Source organism: Tenrec ecaudatus, chromosome 2, assembly GCF_050624435.1.
Source record: "Tenrec ecaudatus isolate mTenEca1 chromosome 2, mTenEca1.hap1, whole genome shotgun sequence".
Taxonomy (NCBI): Eukaryota; Metazoa; Chordata; class Mammalia; order Afrosoricida; family Tenrecidae; genus Tenrec; species Tenrec ecaudatus.
Genome location: NC_134531.1, coordinates 35,979,968 through 35,995,166, shown reverse-complemented (window position 1 = coordinate 35,995,166; position 15,199 = coordinate 35,979,968). Strand labels below are relative to the sequence as shown.

Sequence of the window (15,199 nt, the reverse complement as noted above, 5' to 3'; positions counted from 1 at the left end):
GTGTTGCTTCCGAGCGTCATCACCGCAGACAAGAGCGGCGCCACCAACAGAAACAGCGCCGCTTAGGTATGGCGCCGCCCTGGTGGGCGGGAGGAATAAATGCACTGCTGAGGAAGCCTCCCGGTTTAATCCACTAAGGAGCTTTGGTGGTGTAGTTAGTGAGTGAGTGGGTACACGTTGGACGGTGGTTCACATGGTTAGCAATTCGAAACCACCAGCAGCTCCGAGAGAAAAACTGGGATTTTCTACTCCCGTAAACAGTTACATTCTCAAAAACCCACAGGGGATCACTATGAGTCAGCATTGGGTCAATGGCAGCAAGTTTGTTTTTTGGTTTAAGAAGCCCTGGACTTCGAGGATGAAAGTGTGCCAGGCCCAAACCATGTCATTTTTCAATTGCCTCATATGCATGTGAAAGTTGGACATTGAATAAGCAAGAATGTAAAAGAATCGATGCATCTGAATTGTGGCGCTGGTAAAGAATATTGAAAGTACCATGGACAGCTAAAAGGCCAAACAAATATAGATGGCTTGTACCAGTGGTTCTCAACCTTGGGTCGCGACCCTTTCACAGGGGTCGCCTAAGGCTGTCAGAAAACACATTTCCGATGGTCTTAGGAACCAAAAAACTGCTCCTCTATCAGTATGCAGGCGAGTTCACCCACATGCAGATATGCCCACATATGAGTACCAGTGTGATGACATCATCGCACCAAACCCATCACATACACCCCATACAAATACAGGTGTATGTGACAGGGTTGGTTCCATAATGGACTTAACAGTCACACATGTGTAGATAGCAGCTACTTTGTAGAAAGCACCTGCTGTGTTGAAAGCAGCTACTCTGTTAAAAGTAGCTACTGTGTTGAAAGCAGCAGTATTGGGGGTAAAACAGCACTTCATGAAATATAGTTACATATTTTTGGTAATTTATCACTATACTTTAATTATGTTCAATTTGTAACAATGAAAATGTATCCTGCATATCAGATATTTACATGATGATTCATAACAGTAGCAAAACTACACTTATGAAGTAGCAATGAAAATAATTTTATGGTTGGGGATCACCACAACCTGAGGAACTGTATTAAAGGTCCACGGTATTAGGAAGGTTGAGAACCACTGTCTTGGACGAAGTCCTGCCAGAGTGCTCCTTAGAGACAAGGCTGATCAGACTTCCTTTTGCATACTTTGGATTTGTTGTCAGAAGAGACCAGTCCTTAGAAAAGGATTTGGTAAAATAGAGGGGCAGTGCAAGAGAGAAAGGCACTCAACCAGTTAGATTGACACGGTGGCTGCATCAATGGGCTCCGACATAGGTAGAATGGTGAGGATGGCTCTGAACTGGGCAGTTTCCAGATGTTGTACATAGGGTCGCCATGGGTCAGAACCAATTCAATGGCATGCAACAATGACAACCAGGAGCCCGGGTTGCATAGCGGTTATGAATTTAAGCTGCTAACCTCAAAGTCAGACATTCAAAACCACCGGTCATTCTGCAGGGAGAAAGACTAATACTGGAACCCCACCTCGGCCGTTCTCTGTCCCACAAGGTGGCTCGTCTTTGAAATTCACTCCATGGCAGTGAGTTTGGAGGGGGGATTTTGTTTGTCTGGTTTTTGTTTGTTTTGAAAGGGAATAATTAACTGGACCAATAGGTAACATCATGATAAAGGGAGACAAGATTGAAGTCAAGAATTTCATTTTGCTTGGATCCATAATCAATCAATGCTCATAGATACAGCAGTCAAGAGCTCAAATGAGCAATTGTTCGGTGCCATCTAGTTAGTTTGGACTCAAAGCAACCCCATCTACAACAGACCAAACCACTGCCCATCCTCACACTTGGTCATACATTTGAAGCCATTGTTGCAGCCACTGTGTTGATCCACCTTCTCAAGGGCCTTTTTCATTTTCACTTCCCCGCCGCTTTACCAAGTCTGGTGTCCTTTTCCAGTGACAGGTCTCTCCTCAAATGAAATGTCTTGCCATTTTTGCCTCTAAGGAGCATTCTGGCTGTACTTCTTCCGAGACAAATTTGTTTGTTCTTTTGGGCATCCATGAACCATTTAACATTCTTCAACAGCACCAAGATTCAAAAGGATCAATTCTTCTCCTGTCTTCTTATTCAATGCCCAACTTTCTCATTCATGAGGCAATTGAACCTATCATGGCTGGGATCAGGCAACCTTGCTCTTCAATACATTAAAGAGATATTTTGCTGGGGGGGTCAGTCCCAATCCCAACTACTAAGTGGACACCTGCCCCTCCCCCAGAAGAATTTATTTCAAAGGAAGACATTGAATCTGCAGCTCCAAGAAAGAGACATATCTGATGGGAGCACATGGGAGCAGATGAAGGGGGAGGAGGAGAGAAAGGAGCACATCCTGGCCCACCAGACCTTGAGGACGATGTTCCCAATTAGAGCAGCCAGTCCACAGAGAAGTCCACATGGCCGGCCCCACTATGAGACATGACACCCCTCACTGACCCAAAGGCCCACAAGGGACAACACCAAAGACATAGTATGGGAATTGCGCCCGATCTGATCCCACTACACTGAGGCAAAACACTAAAGGAGTGTAACAGAACAGCAAGGAATGGAGCTGCGAGGTCCCCAGGAAATGCTGAAGGTCGACTTTGGGGCCAGACACAAAAGACTGGACTGGAAAACATTCCTTAAAGGCCAACAAGCAATCCTTAAACTAAAAAAGAAAGAGAGAGAGAGATTTTGCCACAGATTTACCCATTGCAATTCCTGCTTTGTTCTCTTGAGTGCAACTTCCACAAGCATTTATTGGGGACCCAAGCAAGATAAAAGTTGTTTTTGTTCTATTCTGTTGGGTCACTTTTCTTCATCTTTCTTTAGAATGGGTATAAATGTTGCTCTCCTTGTCAGCTGATCAGAAACATGTCTTGCAAATTTCTTAGCATCGATCCAATGAGTGCTGCCAGTGCCAATTCCTGATGCTTTGTTTTTGGTTACAATATCAGGGCAACTTGGACCCCTTCAGTACCATTAGCTCTTGATCATGGGTTACCTATTAAAATTAAGTGTCAACTAATTCTTTTTGCTACAGTGACTATGTATTCTTTCCATATATTTCTATGCTTCCTGCAGTATTCGATTTTGCCTATAGAATCTTGCTTTTCTGTTCTTTTTTCCTTTCCCTTTTTTCAAAAGAATCTTTCAATATTGCAACTTCAGACTTAAATTTTTTTAATGTTTTTAGTGTTTCAGAACAAATGCTGACTATGTTCTTTTTTGTTGTTTTCTAACTGCGTGTCATTGCAAATTTCATTATAATATTTTCTTAATCATTTTATTGGGGCTCATACAATTCTTCTCACAATCCATTGTATATATCCATTGTGTCCAGCACATTTGTTCATTTGTTGCCATCACCATTCTCAAAATATTTGCTTTCTACTTGAGCTCTTGGTATCAGCTCCTCATTTCCCCCCCTCCCTTCCCACTCCCCACTCCCTCATAAACCCTTGATAATTTATAACTTATTATTATTTTGTCATATCTTACACTGCCCGACATCTCCCTTCAGCCACCTTTCTGTTGTCCATCACCCAAAAAAAGGTTATACGTAGCTCGTTGTAATCGGTTCTCCCTTTCTACCCCACCTACGATTCACCCTCCTGGTATCGCCACTCTTACCACTGGTCCTGAAGGGGTCATCTGTGCTGGATCCCTGTGTTTCCAGTTCCTATCTGTACCACTGTACATCCTATGGTATAGCCAGATTTGTAAGGTACAATTGGGATCATGACAGTAGGGGCGGGGCAGGAGGAAGCATTTAAGAACTAGAGGAAAGTTGTGTGTTTCATCGTTGCTATGCTGCACCCTGACTGGCTTGTGTCCTCCCCACCAACCTTCTGTAAAGGGATGTCCAGTTGCCCACAAATGGGCTTTGGTTCCCCCATCTGCACTCCCCTCCATTCACAATGATATGATTTTTTTTCCTTGATGCCTGATACCTGATTCCTTCCACATCTTGTGATCACACAGACTGATGTATTTGCTCCATGTGGGCTTTGTTGCTTCTGAGCTAGATGGCCTCTTGTTTACCTTCAAGCCTTTAAGACCCCAGACTCTATATATTTTGATAGCTGGGCACCATCAGCTTTCTTCAACACATTTGCTTATGTACCCTTTTGTCTTCAGCGATTATATCGGGAAGGTGAGCATCATAGAATGCCAGTTTAATAGAACAAAGTATTTGTGAATTGAGGTGAGTTCTTGAGTGGAGGCCCAATGGCCCTCTGCTACCTTAATACTAAACCTATAAATATATGCACATAGATTTATTTCCCCATCATCATAAATAAGTATATTTACATATGTACATACATAAATATTTACATGTGCACATATTTAGATCTCTATAAATTCCCTTTACCTCCTAGTTTTTTCCTCTATTTCCTTTTACTGTCTTCTTGTCCTACTATCATGTTCAGTCTTCCTTTGGGTTTCAGTATTTCTTCTCGGTTACATTACCCTTGCTCAAGCTCTACCAGGCGTCTTATATACTCCTAGCCACTGATTTTGGATCACTTGTTGTTCCCTTGTCCCTGGGTTTGTTAACAACACTTCCTTTCCCCCCAACTACCTCTCTACAATGTCGCCCCAGAACTGTCAGTCTCATTGTTTTCTCCTCCAGATTGTTTATCCAGGTATGCTCCGTTTTGGGGGGTTCAGACCATGCTGCTTCCCACCCTCCATGTGGTCCCAGAAATGTCCTCTCTCGCAGTCTGTTCCAGTAAGGGGACAGTGTGGCACTTGCTGTTGTCAGTTGCCCAGTCCCCTCTGTGTCCCATTAGCCCACAGGGGCGTCATCCTCTGAGCCTGGTGTGACAGCGTGGGGTCCAGTCCTGCTCTCTCTACCTTTTCCTCCCTCCTGGCCTGCCTCCGTGTGGGTGTGGCATGCTGGCCCCTCCGTGTGAGTGTGCCTCCGTGTGGGTGTGCCTCCGTGTGGGTGTGCCTCCGTGTGGGTGTGTCTCCGTGTGGGTGTGCCTCCGTGTGGGTGTGGCATGCTGGCCCCTCCGTGTGGGTGTGCCTCCGTGTGGGTGTGCCTCCGTGTGGGTGTGCCTCCGTGTGGGTGTGTCTCCGTGTGGGTGTGCCTCCGTGTGGGTGTGGCATGCTGGCCCCTCCATGCGGGTGTGCCTCCGTGTGGGTGTGCCTCCGTGTGGGTGTGCCTCTGTGTGGGTGTGGCATGCTGGCCGCTGTTCCCAACCTGGAGGTTCAGTTCTGCTCATAATAATATTTTAATTTGCATTTCATTGAGTGAATCTGCTGTGCAGAGCATCTTCAAAGCACTGAAAAGCAAAGATGTTACTTTTAGGACTGAAGTGTGCATGACTCAAGTCATGGTACTCTTAATAACCTCAACTACCTAAGGAAGACTGAAAAAGAATCAATACATTTGAACTTTGGTGCTGGTAAAAAATATTGAAAGGAGTGTGACTGCCAAAAGAACAAAGAGATGGTGTTTTGTTTTCTTTTTTGCCATTGGCTTGTTAGTGTGGTTGTTGTTGTTGTTTTGTTTTATTTTGTTGCTTGGCTTTGCTCTGTCTTGTTTTTTTGTGCATGTTACTATCTCCACAGGTCTGTCTAAATAAAATAGGCTGGATTAACAATCTGGAGGAGAAAACAACGGGACCTACAGTTCAAGCGGGACATGGGAGAGGGGGAGATGGGATAACAAACCCAGGGACAACGGAACAACAAGTGGTCCAAATCGGTGGTGAGGATGGTGTAGGAAGCCTGGTAGGGCGTGACTAAGGGAAACGTAACCTGAGAGGAATTACTGAAACCCTTATGAAGGCTGAACATGATAGCGGGACAAGAGAAAGTAAATAGAGGAAAGAGCTAGGAGGTAAAGGCATTTATAGAGGTTTAAATAAAGGCATGTACATATGTAAATATATTTGTATATGAGGACATGGAAATAGACCTATGTGCATATATGTATAGATTTAGTATAAGGTAGGAGATGGACATTGGACCTCCATTCAAGTATTCCCTCAATGCACTTTGTTCTATTAAACTGGCATTCCATGATGCTCACATTCCCGACACAATCACTGAAGACAAAGTGGGTGCATAAGCAAATGTGGTGCATAAGACTGAAGATATAGTGTCTGGGGTCTTAAAGGCTTAAAGGTAAACAAGTAGTCATCTAGCTCAGAAGCAATAAAGCCCACATGGAAGAAGCACACCAGCCTATGCGATCACGAGGTGTTGAAAGGATTAGGTATCAGACATCATCAAAACAAAAAATCATATCATTGTGAATGAGGGGGAGTGCCAGGTGGAGACCCAAAGCCCATCTGTAGGCAACTGGACATCCCTTACAAAAGAGTCGCAGGAGGAGACAAGCCAGTCCAGGTGCAGTGTAGCAACGATGAAATATACAACTTTCCTCTAGTTCCTAAATGCTTCCTTGCCCCCCCCCCGCATTATCATGATCCCAATTCTACCTTACAAATATGGCTAGACCAGAGGATGTACACTGGTACAGATAGGAACTGGAAACACAGGGAATCCAGGATGAACGGTCCCTTCAGGACCAGTGGTGAGAGTGGCAATACAGGGAGGGTGGAAGGAGGGTGGGGCGGAAAGGGGGAACCAATTATAAGGATCTACATATAATCTCCTCCCTGGGGGACAGACAACAGGAAAAGGGGTGAAGGGAGACGTCAGACAGTACAAAATATGACAAAACAATAATTTACAAATTATCAAAGGTTCATGAGGGAGAGGGGTAGCAGGGAGGGAGGGGGGAAATGAGGAGCTGATGCCAGGGGCTTAAGTGGACAACAAATGTTTTAAGAATGATGAGGGCAATGAATGTACAAATGTGCGTTACACCATTGATGTATGTATGGATTGTGATAAGAATTGTATGAGCCCCTAATAAAAAGATTTTAAAAAACAAAGAAGAAAGAACAAAATGATGTGTCTTGGAAGAAGTAGTCAGAATGTTCCTTAGAGCAAGGATGACAAGACTTCTTCTCATGTACTTTGGACATGAAATCAGGAGAGGCCAGTGCCTCAAAAGGACACCATGCTTGGTAAAGTAGAATGGCCGCATTGGAGCGGAAAGCCCTCAACGAGACTGATTCCAGCTGAGCAACAATTGTGAGGATGGTTTAGGACCGGGCAGTGTTTTGTTCTGTTGTCCATAGGGTCGCTATGGGTTGGAAGGTCGCAGTGGGACCTACCAACAACAATGACAAAAGGAACAATTACCGAGGTTTCTTTACATCCTTTATTTTTTTAATAGTTTGGGTTTTTTTAAATCATTTTATTGGGGGCTCTTACAGCTCTTATCAGAATCCATCCATCCATCCATTGTATCAAGCACCTTTGTACATATGCTGCCATCATCATTTTCAATACTTTTCTTTCTGCTTGAGCCCTTGGTATCAGCTCATTTTTCACCCTTTACTTTTGAAGACTCAGTTACTCCCAAGGTGATACTTTATCCTCATACAATTCTAGAGAAGACAACAATCTCCCTTTCTCTGTGCCTTCTCCTTCTCTATACATGGAACAAATCTGCCGCAAAAGGCCTTTTCCCAGCCAGGGCAAAGACTTCGCTTTGAGGAGTAAGGTGTTTCTGACACGCAGACTCCTCCCCATCACCTCATCTGCGTGCAAAAGCTGAATAATGACTGAGGAAGTTCTGAGGACGATTTATGCCTTAGACTTATGGTGTTGGGAAAAATACATCACAGATTGCCAGAAGAACAAATTGATCTGTCTTGGAAGAAATACAGCCAGAATGCTCCTTAGAAGCAAGATGGGTGTATTATCAGAGGCTCCAGTCCCTGGGGAAGGACATCATATTTGGTCTAATAGGGGGTCAGCGAAGGAGAGGAAGTCCTTCAAAGAAATGGATTGTAACTGGGTTGCAACAATGGACTCAGATGTAGCAACAATTCAGCTGGAACAGGACCAGTGGTTCTTTCTCTTGTACATAGAGGCTCTGTGAACCGGAAGCACCTGGACAGCACTTCATGAAAACAACTTGAAGAAACCACCACAGTTGGACACTCTGTGAGTGTATTTTCAAGAAGAAATAACTAGGGGCATCTATTCCTTAACTCAAAAGAACCCCAGAAGAATCTCAAAAAAGTCCTGAGTAAATTTAAAGAGATGTCAGAAAATGGTCTATAGTACATGTTTCAGCCCCAGGGTCACACTGAACATTAATCATTCCCAAAGCCAACAGGCCTTTGGTTGTAAAGGAACAGAGGCAATGAATACAATTCTCATTTCTAGACCAGGAAGAATTCACTTTCACTGTAATTCGGGGTACAAAAATTTTCAAAGATGTACCTAAATTAATTCTGAAGATTTATACCAGTCAGAAACTAACAGCAATTTTACATAGAGGTGCATGTCTAATGTTAATCAAAATAGATTCTATTTATTTCATTCTTTTGACAGCACAAATAAAAGCTAAATATTTCAACTTTGGGTAGGGGGGAAAGAACAATCTTTTTTTCTTGATACAATTGATGTATTTTTATTTATTTATTTTTCAACAGTTTTATTGTCATGCAAGTCACATACAATTCAATAGTTCAATCACTTCAAGAAAAGCCATATAATCATCAGCACAATCAGTTTGAGAACATTTCCTTCATTCTTGTGCTCATCGTTATTCTTCATTCTTTTCTTTTTAAATCATTTTATTAGGGGCTCATGCAACTCTTATCACAATCCATACATACATCAATTGTGTAAAGCATATTTGTGCATTCATTGCCCTCATCATTCTCAAAACATTTGCTCTTCACCTAAGCCCCTGGCATCAGCTCCTCAATGTTTCTCCTCTCTCCCCACTCCCCACTTCCTCATGAATCACTGATAATTTATAAATTATTATTTTGTACATATCTTGCCCTGTCCAACATCTCCCTTCACCCACTTTTCTGTTGTCCATCCCCCAGGGAGGAGGTTATATGTAGATCATTGTAATCGGTTTCCCCTTTCCAACCTACCCTCCTTCTACTCTCCCAGTATTGCCACTCACATCACTGGTCCTGAAGGGATCATCTTCCCTAGATTCCCTGTGTTTCCAGTTTCTCTCTGTACCAGTGTACATCCTCTGGTCTAGCCAGACTTGCAAGGTCGAATTGGGATCATGATAGTGGGGAGTGGGGAGAAAGCATTTAGGAACTAGAGGAAAGTTGTATGTTTCATCATCGCTACATTGCACCCTGACTGGCTGTCTCCTCCCCAAGACCCTATGTAAGGGGATGTCCAGTAGCCTACAAATGGGCTTTGGGTCTCCACTCTGCACTCCTCCCCTCATTCACAATGATATGATATTTTGTTTTTTGATGATGCCTGATACCTGATCCCTTTGACACCTCATGATCACACAGGCTGGTGTGCTTCTTCCATGTGGGCTTTATTGCTTCTGAGCTAGATGTCTGCTTGTTTATCTTCAAGCTTTTAAGACCCCAGATGATATATCTTTTGATAGCTGGGCACCATCAGTTTTCTTTGCCACATTTGCTTATGCACTCATTTGTCTTCAGTGATCGTATCATGGAGGTAAGCACACAATGATATGATTTTTTATTCTTTGATGCCTGATAACTGATCCCTTTGGCACCTTGTGACCACGCAGGCTGGTGTGCTTCTTCCATGTGGGTTTTGTTGCTTCTGAGCTATGGCCGCTTAAGAACAATTTTTTAATGAGATTATTCACCACCAACCTGCCAGTTTGTGGCTTTTGGGTGGCTGCGATACCGGAAGTTATGGCACTGGAATTTCAAATTCCAACTGGGTCCCCGTGGTGGACATGATTTACCAGAGCTTCCAGACTAAAACAGACTAGGAAGAAGGACCACTACTAAAAGATTAGCCGCTGAAAACCTGATGGATCACACTGTCTGCTACATTGTATCAGAAAATGAGCCCCTAGAGTTGGAAAGCACTGAAAATACAACTGGGATAGAGCTACTCCTCAAAATAGAATCTGCTCTATAAACTGGGAGCAGCAAAACTTTCAGGACTTCCACTTGCTCACGTGGCATGGCTCAACATGAGAAGAAACTGATGCAAGCATCCATTAATCATCCGGAGGCAAATTTCAAGGGGTGAATCTAGGAAAACTGGAAGTCATCAAAAAAGGAAATGGAATAAATAAAGATCAGCATCTTAGGCATTAGTGAGCTGACACGAACTGGTATCAGACATTTTTCATTGAATAATCATATGGCTTACTACGTGAAAATTACAAACTCAAGAGAAATGGTGTCACAATCATCTTGAAAAAGAACATTTCAAGATTCATCCTGAAGTCCAATGCTGTCCATGATTGGATACTGTCCATAAACCCTCAGAGAACACTTGTTCATATGATTGCTAATCAAATGCATGCAACAATCATTACAGTCAAAGAGGAAGAAACTGATAAGGATGTGGAACAAAAGGACATGTTGCTGACTGCAGATGAATGTTGACTGAAAGCAGAGAAGACTAGAAAGAGGTTTGTTTGTGTTTTATCGACTACGCAAAGGTAGGTAGCTGTGTGGATTATAAAAAAAATAATTTTATTCATGGCATAACAAATACAAACAAAAGTTCTTTAGGGTGTCCATAATGCCAAAGGGTGGCAAAGTCCTCAGAGAAAAAAATTTTGAGGATTGCTCCTTTAGAGAAGAGGTTGGCTTCTTTTTCTCTTCCCAGAAAAGTGCCAGGGTGTCATTGTTGTTCATGTTGCAGAGCCCTCTGGTCTGTGTAGCAACTAAACTCAGCTCTTGTGCAAAAGTCGTCAAGGGCAATGTGTAAATGAATGGGAATGCTGGGATCTAGTTCCTTGGGAACGCTGTCAATATTGCAAGGCGCATTGGCATTGTAATGGGCAAGCGCTCAGCCGCTAACCAAAATGTCAGCAGTCTTAATTACCAATACTTCAATGGGGTGTGGGAATGTGAGATCTGCTCCCATGTAGATAGGAGCCTAGGCAATTCTAAGGGGCAGTTCTACTCCATCAGAATCGACTTGATGGCACATTATCCTATGTTTCCCACCCAAGTTAAGCATCCTATTGTAAAATTTCTCTGATAGGCAATTTTCAATTTGCAATAAACCAAATAAAACCGGGAGACCACGGGGTGGGGAGAAACAAAGTGGATGGCACAGCGGGAGGGGGGAGGCCAGGGCACTAACCCACCCAGGGGGAGAGTATTGGTTGTGTCCCCACAGAATTGGAACATGCATACGGACCCCACCATGACACGCCAAACCAGGAAGGAAATGTGATGCGCGGAGAAATCCACAAAGAGACTGGACCATACGCCGGCCCTAACCAGAATTAGCCCAACCCCTACAATCGAAGGGAGTACCACAGAAAATGAAAACAGATCGTCTGGTGTGGGAAAGGAACTGACTTACCACACCACACCCAGAAGGAAGCTGAAGCAAAGGAAGGAGGAAGAACGGAGCAGAGCACACCTGGGCCCACCAAGCTCAGAGGACGATAGCCCGTATCAGAGGGCCAAATGTACAGAGAGAAATGTACAGCGAGATGCGACATCTTCCTGTGACCCATGGCCCTACACGGGACAGCACCGGAGACACACTGTGGGATGTGCGACTGAGCTGCCCCCACCACACTGAGGCAAAACACTGGGGTGTGCAATGGAGTGGCGGGGGAAGCACAGCAAGGAGGTCCCCCCGAGGGAGTATAAAGGATGGAATTTGGGGCCAGGACGTGGCATTCCATCAGACTCATCCGGAAAACACCCCTAAAGGTCAACAAACAGACCTTAAAGTACTAACAGGCTTTTTTAATTTTTGCTGTCTTTTTGTTTTTTTCTCTTCTTTTAAATTTTGTATGTCAGTGGCTTTTTTGTTTGTTAGCTTGTCGGTGTTGCTGCTGTCGACGCCATGTTCTATGTGCCATTTTGGTGCTGTAAAATCCATCCACATTTTAATGCACATATTACTATATCTGCAGGTCCACCTAGATAAGATATTCTGGACAAACAATGTGAGAAGAAAATAATGGGACCAATGGTCCGGGAGGGACATGAGTGTGGGAGGTAGGGGAAGGGAGCAGGTGTTGGCCAACCCAGAGACAAGGGAACAATGAGTGGTTCAAAACCAGTGGAAGGAGGGGATGGGAGGACTGGTAGGGAGTGACCAAGGGCAAAGTAACTGAGAGGAATTACTGAAATCAGAATGAAGGCTGAACATGGTAGTGGGACAGGAGGAAAGCATAAGGAAATAGAGGAAAGGAGTAGGAGGCAAAGGGCATACATAGAAGCCTAAATACAGACATGTACATATGTAAATATATTTGTGATTATAGGGGAAATAGACCTAGGTGCATATACTTTATAGGTTTAGTACTGGGTAGCAGGTGGACATTGGGCCTCCTTATGCGCAATCCATTAGTACAAGAGCACCTTGCTCAGCTAAACGGTCATTTCATGATACCCACCTTCCCCACACGATCACTGAAGACAAACATGTGTATAAGCAAACGTGATGCATAAGCAGGCACCAAAGAACAAAAACAATCATTGTGATCACCTTCCCCACATAAATGCTGAAGATGAATGTGTGCATAAGTGAGTGTGGTGAAGAAGGCTGATGGTGCCCGGCTATCAAGAGATATAGCATCTGGGGTCTTAAAGGCTTGAAAGTAAACAAGCAGCCATCTAGCCCAGAAGCAACAAAGTCCACATGGAAGCAGCACACCAACATGGGTAATCATGAAGGACCGAGGGGAGCAGGTTTCAAGCACCAAAGGTGGTGGTGGGGGATCATATCATCGTGAATGAGGGGAGTGCATGATGGGGACCCAATGCCCATCTGTAGACAGCTGGACATCCCTTGCAGAGGGGTAGGGGGGAGATGAGTCACTCAGGGTTCAGTATAGCAATAATGAAACTCACAACCTTCCTCTAGTTCTTAAATGCTTCCTCCCCCAACTATCATGATCCCAATTCTATCTTGCAAACCTGGTTAGACCAGAGGATGCACAGCGGTGCAGATGGGATTTGGAAACACAGGGAATCTAAGACAGATGAACCCCTCAGGACTAAGGGTGAGAGTGGTGATACTGTGAGGGAGAAGGGCGGTATAATGGGGGAACCAATCACTGGGATCTACATATAACCTCCACTCTGGGGGATGGGCAACAGAAAAGTGGGTGAAGGGAGATGCTGGGTAGTGTAAGATAAGATAAAACAATAATTTATAAATTATTAAGGGTTCATGAGGGAGGGGGGAGCGGGAGGGAGGGGGAGGGAAAAAGGAAAATGAAGAGCTGATTCCAGGAACCCAAGCGGAAGGCGAATTTTGCAAATGATGAGGGCAACGAATGTATAAGTGTGCTTTACACAATTAATGTTTGTATGCATTGTGATAAGAGTTGTATGAGCCCCAATAAAATGATTTTAAAAACCTGGAGACTTAGCTGACTAAGTTGTTGTTATTAGTTGCATAAACTCACCGCCACTAAGTTAATGTTCACTCATAGCGACCCTACAGGACAGGGCAGAATTGATCCAGTGGGTTTCTGAGACTGTAACTGTTTACAGGAGTAGAAAGCCCCATCTTTCTCACTTGGAGTGGCTGGTGATCTACACCACAACGGCTCTAGCTGCCAGAGGTTCTTTTGCACATAAGGTGATCCCACGTGTGCAGAGGGGAACTGCTCAGAATGGCTTACAAGGCCATGAACTGTAGGAAGCAGATCGCCAAGCTTGTCTTCCGAGGTACCTCTGGGTGGGTTTGAACTGCAAGCTTCCAGCGTGTAGTTGATTGTTTAACCAAGTTGCCACCCAGGCAAGCTTTCTATACACTAAGAACAAATTGAAGGAGTCCTGGCAGAACAGCAGGGAAAGCACTGGGGGCTGCTCACCACAATATAACTGGCTAAAACCCCCCAGCTCCTCCTCCAGAGGAAAATGAGGCCCTTGCTCCCAGTTGAACCCCTCTGGAGCAGTTCTACTCTGTTCTAAAGCGTCACTGGGCGTCAGCATCGACTAGATGGCAGCCAGTTTGGTTTTGCATTTGAACAACAAACCGCATTTTCCTGGTACATTTCCTATGAGGTCTTCTATGCATTACAAATGTAGACTGGTAGAGTCAGATGGCTTATGATATTCAGAAATGTAGTCAACCCTTTATTTCAGGGAAGATAAAATAATTTAAATAGCAAAAAACCAAAGTTATTGACTGGCTTGCTAAAACTTTGAAGAATATAACTGAATGAAGGTTACCTAGATGGGATTCTATGTAAGACATGCTTTTTTCTTTTTAAAAAAATATCAGGATTCCATTCATTACCTTCTGCATGAAATGAAGCTTTAAAAAATTATCTATTTTATTGGAGAACCCTGATCTCACATGGTCCCAGAACATGCCAATAGTAAACCAAATACAGTCAGATGTTAGAGACTGAGCTTAAATATCATAGCCAATGATGCCTTGATTGCCTGAAATCTTGTCAACATAAAACCACATCCACACTCCAGTGGCCACCAAACCACTCAGCAGAGCTTCCTTAACTATGAGCTGTTTGAAGTGACCAGTCTGAACACTACTGATTGTTGTTTTCAGGCTCTGAATAGTTGTAGGGATCTCAACAGGGCTTAGAGGAAGCAGCTCCACCTTGGCACAGTGCCAAAATGTGGCCAATTGAGGCTTCGAATAAATCACAGCCGTGTTTACCATTGCCAGAGTCTTCTCCACCAGGTGATGGTTAAATTAGTTCTAGAAGAGAAAGCCTTTAGCCAGCAAAGGCAGGCTGACTTGAAATGAAGTTTCTTACCTTCCCTAGCCTTTCTTCTCTTATTCCTTCGTACACATCCCATTAGAAAAATTAGGGTGATGCATTCTTATCGTTTGGATATGCACAAAGGACAGGCAAAGTTTTCTTTTTTAGGAAGCCTCACCTATCTTCTGTAGAGTGGTTTCATTGCTGCCCTGTGGTTAGCGGCCCAAGGCATAACCCACTACACAACCAGGGTTCCTGACCTTCACCAATACGTTTCAAAATTCTTCATCACCCATAAAGTCACTGTCATCTCATGGAGACCCTATAGGCCAGGGTAGAACAGCCCTGTGAGTTTCCGAGACTATAACACTTTATGGGAGTGGAAAGCCTTATCTTTCTCCCAATGCAACCAAACACGAACAAAC

The 15,199-nt window shown here is 43.9% G+C and overlaps 1 pseudogene; it reads right to left on the bottom strand.

Moving 5' to 3' along the window:
• Positions 1–14,461: 14,461 nt before the first annotated feature.
• Positions 14,462–14,758, bottom strand: LOC142439943 (ATP synthase F(0) complex subunit g, mitochondrial pseudogene; annotated as a pseudogene).
• Between the last annotated feature and the right edge of the window lie 441 nt (positions 14,759–15,199).